This window comes from Carcharodon carcharias, chromosome 8 (genome assembly GCF_017639515.1).
Source record: "Carcharodon carcharias isolate sCarCar2 chromosome 8, sCarCar2.pri, whole genome shotgun sequence".
NCBI classification, from domain to species: domain Eukaryota; kingdom Metazoa; phylum Chordata; class Chondrichthyes; order Lamniformes; family Lamnidae; genus Carcharodon; species Carcharodon carcharias.
In genome coordinates, this window is record NC_054474.1 from 63,117,592 (window position 1) to 63,125,407 (window position 7,816).

Below are 7,816 nucleotides of genomic sequence, written 5' to 3' on the forward strand. Positions count from 1 at the left end.
GCCTCAGTTCAGCCATTCTGACCACTACTGAGGCTGCTTTTACTGGAAATCTTCCTCTGACAGACTCAGCTCATCATCCCACCCACCCCCTATGACTGGTCGGAAAACCTGGAAGCATGTTGCCATTGCCGTGGCTGAGTTGAAGAGCCAGGGCTAAGACCACTGATAGAACAAATGTGTTCCCAATCTGCAATCAAACTTCCTGCAGCTAGCTCTGTTTACATAAGGTTTTGCCAATCCTGTTTTGGAGGCTTTGTTTCCAGATACTCCCACTTGGAACAATTAGCGAATGCAAGGTGGAATTTCATCCAGATCTGTAAAAAAATTGCTTCCAATATTAGTATTAATTTCTGTTATAGAGTTGATTTTTCAGGCAACTTTTCTTGGTGGAAACATTGAAGTATATTTACAAGACAGTAGCAGCACCTACATGTGCGCATCTAACACTATAATTAAAGAAGAACTCCCTCCTTGAGGTTCCCCATGCTACTAACTCATTGGTTTACACAGAACATGTGATCTTACAATACAGGGTTATTCTTAAAGCTACAGTCTAATGTTTATCAAAACTATATTTACTACATTCCTCCCCCTTTAACTTTTCTGTGCATTTTGTATTTACAAGGATAGTTATCTCATGACATTACAATATTTTTGCAGGTCATGAAATTACAAGTTCAGCCTTTCAGGTGGTTCTCTGATCCATTTGGAAAGTTGTAGCTCTATAACTTCTGATTCTTTGACAGGAACCAGATTCTTTGGAACCGCATTAACATCAGGTACCTTATTAGGCACAGGCAGTTCAGTGTCGTCCACTCTGACAGAGACATCGGGCACGTCTATCCTTGGTTGAGCAACTTCAACAGGGACTACAGGTTCAGCAAAGGTTACAGGTGGAACATCATTTTGTTGGGGTATCTGCCTTCTTCTTAAATGATCCATATGCTTATGGGTGATTCAGCCCTCCACTTCCATGTGATACAACAATGGTCGAGTAACAGAGTTTACTTTACCAGGTAACCGCATTAGTCCTCCACTGAAATTCCTGACATACACAGCTTCTCCAACAGTAAACTGTCACTCAGGACTATACAAATCGTGGGCAGAAATTTTCGATCAGTGGGCGGGCACATGCCCGACCCGGTCAAGCACAAAATGACGTGCGTTTACGTCAGCTGAGTGTGCCGACGTCAGCCGAGTGTGCTGACATCAACGCACAGTCGTGCGATTGTTCAGTCGGCAGGTGCATGCCAGAGCCAGAAGTACCTCCACCAACAATCAAAAGGCTCAATAAGGCCATTAAGTAATCAATTAACTTAAATTTTTCACTCTCCGTACAACTTAATGGTTGGTGGGGCAGGTGAAAAGGCCAAGCAGCCTTTGCATTTTTTTGGAAACCTCATCCACGGGCGGGATGATGTTTCCAAAAGCAAATAAAAATAAAATAAAAATTTAAATTTTTCATTAATAACATGTCCCTGCTCATGTGACAGAGTCACATAAGCGGACACGTTTCATTACATTTTTATTTTATTTTCATCTCTCTGAGGCAGCTCTGTGCCTCAGTGAGATTATGCAGCACTCACTCACATGCATGCACAAAGTTCACGCTCAGCCCACTTGCCTTCCTCTCCCAACCCCCACCCTCCGCCCCTGGCAAAGGCAGCGCTGCAGCTCGCATTTCACGCTGGACGGGCCTTAATTGGTTCGCCAGCATGAAATTGCCTTCCGGCCCTGATCTCGAGCGGTGGTCGGCTTCCCAATCGCCTCCGCTGACCCTGCCCAACATGGGTGAAATTCAGCCCCATGAATCACTTTTTGGTTCCCTTGGCTTTTCTCTACCTTCCACTCCAAATTGGGAAGTATCAGGCTTAGTCTTGTTCGAAGATGGCACCTCATCAGTAATCCTGCAGGTGTTACACCTGTTGTAATGTGGGGGGTTGTTCTGTAGTGAAATAGGAAATGAGCAAATTTAGTTTTCAATGATTCAACTGCTAACTTTTTCATTCCTGCCTTAAAAGTTTGTACTGCTCTTTCTGCCAATCCATTAGATGACAGAAGGTATGGTGCATAGTCAAATGGTTGATACCATTCAGGCTGACAAATTTTTGAAATTCAACACTACTAAAAGCAGTGCCATTATCTGAGACGATTACTTCTGGCTATCCATAGATAGAAAAGCTTTGGCACAATTTTTCTATAGTAGCGCCTGACATTGGTGAGTTAACCTCATAAATGTCTAACCACTTGGAATAAGCATCTATAATCAGTAGAAACATGGTTCCAAGAAAAGAACCAACGTTATCTATGTGCAATCTCACCCAGGGTACACCAGGCCACTCCCATGGGTGTAATGGGGCTGCCACAGGCAATTTTTGTGGCTGTTGGCATTGCACACAGTGCTTAACCACCTTCTAAATATTACTGTCCATTCCCGGCTGCCAAAGATAACTTTGGGCTATCGTCTTCATTCTTGAGATTCCTGGATGGGCACTGTATAGCTCTACTAAGAGCAGTTCTCTTCCTTGTGAAGGAACTACTACTCATGCACCCCATAATAGAATACCATCTTGACTGCTCATTTTGTGTCTTCAGTTGAAAAATGGCTTCAATTCATCAGAGACTGGTTCCTGGGACCATCCATCTCAGACTTGGTCTCTCACTCAATACAGGACTGGATCATAATTCGCCCAGTATCTTATCTGCCTGGCACAGACTGGTGAGGAATCCAGGAAATTCATCACTAATACAAGCTCTTGGGGAATTGGGACATGGTCATTGTTCTCTTGAAAAGGAAGGTGACTTAGGGTTCGGCATTTGCTATATGAATCCCTGGCCTATGCACAAAGGTGTATTCATATGCCACTAAAATTAGGGACCATCTTTGAATTCATGTAGAAGCTATTGTAGGGATAGCCTTTTCCTCGCTAAACAGGCCCAAAAGTGGTTTGTGGCCTGATACTATTGTGAAGTATCATCCATGCACGTATTGGTGGAATTTTTTTACACCAAAAAGACCTTCCCTTTTGTCTTCTTCTTTCCACCACAGAGTTCAGTCTCGGCCTTCTTTTTGACTTCCCTGTCAGCCAAGCTTTTCTCAGCTGAAATCTCAACTCATCTTAGTTCAGTAATTGAGCTACCCATGAATTCATTATCTACTCACATTTTCCAAAGTTCTACGACTTTTGCTTTCAAAGCCTCTTTAGCTTGATTCAGCTGATTCTTCAGCTCTTTTGTCTCCTTCTTGTATCCGTTGGCTTCCTCCAGGAACCTTGAATATTGCTGTGTCTTCTTTGCCAACTGGTTCTTCAGTTTGTTCAGAATGACACTAAGTTCCTTCTGGGCAGGACTTTACATGCTGGCGAGTGGGGGGGCGGGGCCCACTCGCTGACGCATAAAATGATGCGCAATGATGTTGGGAGGAATTCTCCTTTACACCACGCCCTATTTAAATTTTCAGGAAGGCAGGGGGCACAGCAAAATCAGCACCCGTCAACCTGTCAAAAGCCAATTGAGGCCATTGACAGAGCCAATAATGTAATAAAAGGACCTGCCCGTCCAACTTTAAGGCTGGCGGGCAGGCCAGGAGCCCTGTCATGAACTATAAAAAGCATGAAACGTCATCCACGGGTGGGATGAGGTTTCATGTAGGTTTTTAAAAATTTTAATAAAGTTTTTGTGAAAATTATGGACATTTCCCAACTCATGTGACATTGTCACATGAGGGGACATGTTAGGGAAATTTTACTTTTCTACTTTTAGGTTTTGTACATTTTGAGCTGATTTCCCTGAGGCTGCACTCAGCTTGTCCAAATCACACTGAAGCATCTCTGCATCCTCCTTACAACTCACTCTCCCACCCAGCTTTGTGTCATCTGCAAATTTGGAGATATTACATTTAATTCCCTCATCTAAATCATTAATATATATTGTGAATAGCTGGGGTCCCAGCACCAATCCCTGCGGTACCCCACTAGTCACTCCCTGCCATTCAGAAAAAGACCCAGTTATTCTTACTCTTTGTTTCCTGTCTGCCAACCAGTTTTCTATCCATCTCAATACACTACCCCCAAACCCATGTGCTTTAATTTTACACACCAATCTCTTATGTGGGACTTTGTCAAAAGCCTTCTGAAAGTCCAAATAAACCGCATCTATTGACTCCCCTTTATCAACCCTACTAGTTACACCCTTGAAAAATTTCAGTAGATTTGTCAAGCATGATTTCCCTTTCGTAAATCCAAGCTGACTCTGTCCGATTCTGCCACTGTTTTCCTGGTACTCAGCTATTAAATCTTTTATAATGGACTCTAGAATTTTCCCCACTACCAACGTCAGGCTGATTGGTCTATAGTTTTCTGTTTTCTCTCTGCCTCCCTTTTTAAATAGTGGGGTTACATTAGCTACCCTCCAATCTGTAGGAACTGTTCCAGAGTCTATAGACTCTCAGAAGATGACCACCAATGCATCCACTATTTCTAGGGCCACTTCCTTAAGTACTCTGGGATGTCGATTATCAGGCCCCGGGGATTTGTTGGCCTTCAATCCCATCAATTTCCCCAACAACATTTCCCTACTAATGCTGATTTCTTTCAGTTCCTCACTCTCACTAAACCCTGTGTTCCCCAACATATCTGGTATGTTATTAGTGTCCTCCTTTGTGAAGAGAGAACCAAAGTATATATTTAGTTGGTCAGCCATTTCTTTGTTCCCCATTATAAATTCCCCTGTTTCTGACGGTAAGGGACCTACATTGGTCTTCACTAATCTTTTTCTCTTCACATACCAATAGAAACTTTTACAGTCAGTTTTTATGTTCCCTGCAAGCTTACTATTGTACTCTATTTTCCCCTTCTTAATAAATCCCTTGGTCCTCCTTTGCTGAATTCTAAACTGCTCCCAATCTCAGGTCTGTTGTGTTTTTTAGCCAATTTGTATGCCTCTTCCTTGCATCTAATACTATCTCTAATTTCCCTTATAAGACATGGTTTGGCCACCTTTCCTGTTTTACTTTTGCGCCATACAGGAATAAACAATTGTTGCAGTTCACTCATGCACTCTTTGAATGTTTGCCATTGCCTATCCACCGTCATCCCTTTAAGTAGTGTTTCCCAGTCCATCATAGCCAAGTCACACCTCATACTATCGAAGCTTCCTTTATTAAGATTCAGGACCCAAGTCTCAGAATCAACCACGTCACTCTCCATCTTGATGAAGAATTCTCTCATATTATGGTCGCTCATCCCCAAAGAGCCTCGCACAACTAGATTGCCAATTATTCCTTTCTCATTGCACAATACCCAGTCGAGGATGGCCTGTTCTCTTGTTGGTTCCTCAATGTATTAGTTCAGAAAAACATCCGATATACACTCCAGGAATTCCTCCTCTACGGCATTGTTACTAATTTGATTTGCCCAATCTATATGCAGATTGAAGTCACCCATAATTACAGATGTTTCTTTATTACATGCGTCTCTAATTTCCTGTTTAATGCCATTCCCAACATCACCACTACAGATTGGGGGCCTATATACAACCCCCACTAATGTTTTTTGCCCCTTAATGTTTTTCAGCTCTACCCATACAGATTCCACATCGTCGGAGCTAATATCTTTCCTCACTATTGCATTAATTTCCTCTTAAACCAGCAATGCAACTCCACTACCTTTTCCTTTTTGTCTGTCCTTCCTAAAAACTGAAAACCCCCGGATGTTCAGTTCCCTGGATGGTCACCCTGCAGCCATGTCTCCGTAATCCCGACTATATCATACCTCTTTACATCTATTTGCGCAGTTAATTCATCCACTTTATTGCGAATGCTCCTCATGTTAAGGCACAAAGCCTTAAGGCTTGTCTATTTAACATTACTTGTCCCATTCCCACTATTTTTTACTGAGGCCCTGTTTGATTCTTGCCCTTCATTCCTCTGAATATCACTTATCTTATTCCGCTTTCTGTCTTTTGTTCTTGTCTTTGATTCCTCTTCCTCTGACTCCTTGCATAGGTTCCCATCCCCCTGCCATTTTAGTTTAAACCCTCCCCAACTACTCTAGCAAATGTTCCCCTAGTACAACAGTCCCGGTCCTGCCCAGGTGTAACCCATCCAGTTTGTACTGGTCCCACCTGCCCCAGAACCCTGTTGCTGTTTAAGACAGTCTTCATTTCCTCAGATTACTGAATGGCTGCACATTCCTTTTTCATCCAGTTGTGTTCCTAGGATTCTCCAGGCTCTTTCTGAAGTACTATACCTTGTTCCTTTTTCCAACTCAGGAACTCTTCCTTCTTGCTTTTCAAACCTCACTGGCCAATCAAGGTTTATTTTCCTCAATGAATTTTGACCTAGAAGGCTTGGTCCTCTGCCTTTTGATACCATCACTAGTAGCTGTGCTGTTTGGTGTCTATGATAAACAGGTACTCTGGTGATTCCCTTCACCTGGCTTCCTTCACCCGTGTACATTTTCAACTTGGCAGAGGTTTGTTCCAAATTTAATTGTTGAGCGCCTTTATTTAAATATCTGCAGGTTTTCTCCCTTACTACAGTGGTAGAAGCACCAGTGTCTACTTCCATTTTTAAGGGTTTACCATTCACTTGTAATGTGACAATAATTGGCTCTGTCTTCCCAACTTTCATGTTGAATAATGAATAAATGTCAGAATTGGTTGTTTCTGGCTCTTCCACACCATAGATTTCATTGGACTTCATTTGTGGCCTGGAAGTCTGTTTTAATCTCGTTTTGCAATGCTTCCATATATGCCCATTTGTGTGACAAAAATAATACTCTGCCTTTTTAAATTGCCAATCGTTAGGGGTATGATTGTTTCCAAGTCAATAAAAATTAGTTTTCAAATTAGCTAATAAGCCGTTTTCCTCTAAATTTTCGGTTAGCGGGGGCTGTTTCTCTCTCCACAGTGGAATCCCGGCTTTGCGCGCCACTTTCGTCTGACCGTTCCTGCCCAACTAGGAAAATAGTGGCATTTTGCATCCCTTGAATTACTTGTGAATCACTCACAGGGTTTTCCATCGCCAGTGCTATTTCTAACACTTTCTTAAAATCAAAATCCACTTCAGCCAGCAATCTTCGCTGAATAGCATCCTCTTGCACGCCACAGACCAAATGATCCCTGAGCATATCATTCAGGGTTTCACTGAAATTACAATATTCTGTTAGTTGCTTTAATTTCACCATGGAGGGAGCAATGGTCTCCCCCAGGGCTCTATTCCGTGAATTGAACCTGAATCTTTGCATTGTGACTGAGAGCTTGAGTTGAAAATGTCGCTTAATGAGGTCCACTAATTCACTGAAAGTCTTTGAATTGGGGACACTGGGGGCCTTCAAACTTCGAATTAAACTGTAGATTTTGCTCCCACAAATACTCAGGAGAATCGCTCTCCTCTTTTCCTGTCCCATGATTTTGTTGGCTTGAAAGTAGAACGCAAGACGTTCTATATATTGAGACCAGTCATCTGTGGCTGGTTCAAAGGGATCAACTCTGCTAAATTGTGGCATCTCGGACAAGTATATTTTCCTTTATTTTTAATTATCTTACATACAATTGCTGGGCGAGAGACAGCACCGGATCTGATTTATCCTCATCACCAGTTGTTATAGAATTGATTTTCCAGGCAACTTTTCTTGGTGGAAACATTAAACTTTATTTACAAGACAGCAGCAGCAGCTACATGTGTGCATCCAACTCCATAACTAAAGAAGAACTCCCTCCTAGAGGTTCTCCGCAATGATTTACGCAGATCATGTGATCTTACAACAGAGGATTATTCTTAAAGCTACAGTCCTATGTTTATCAAAACTATAAT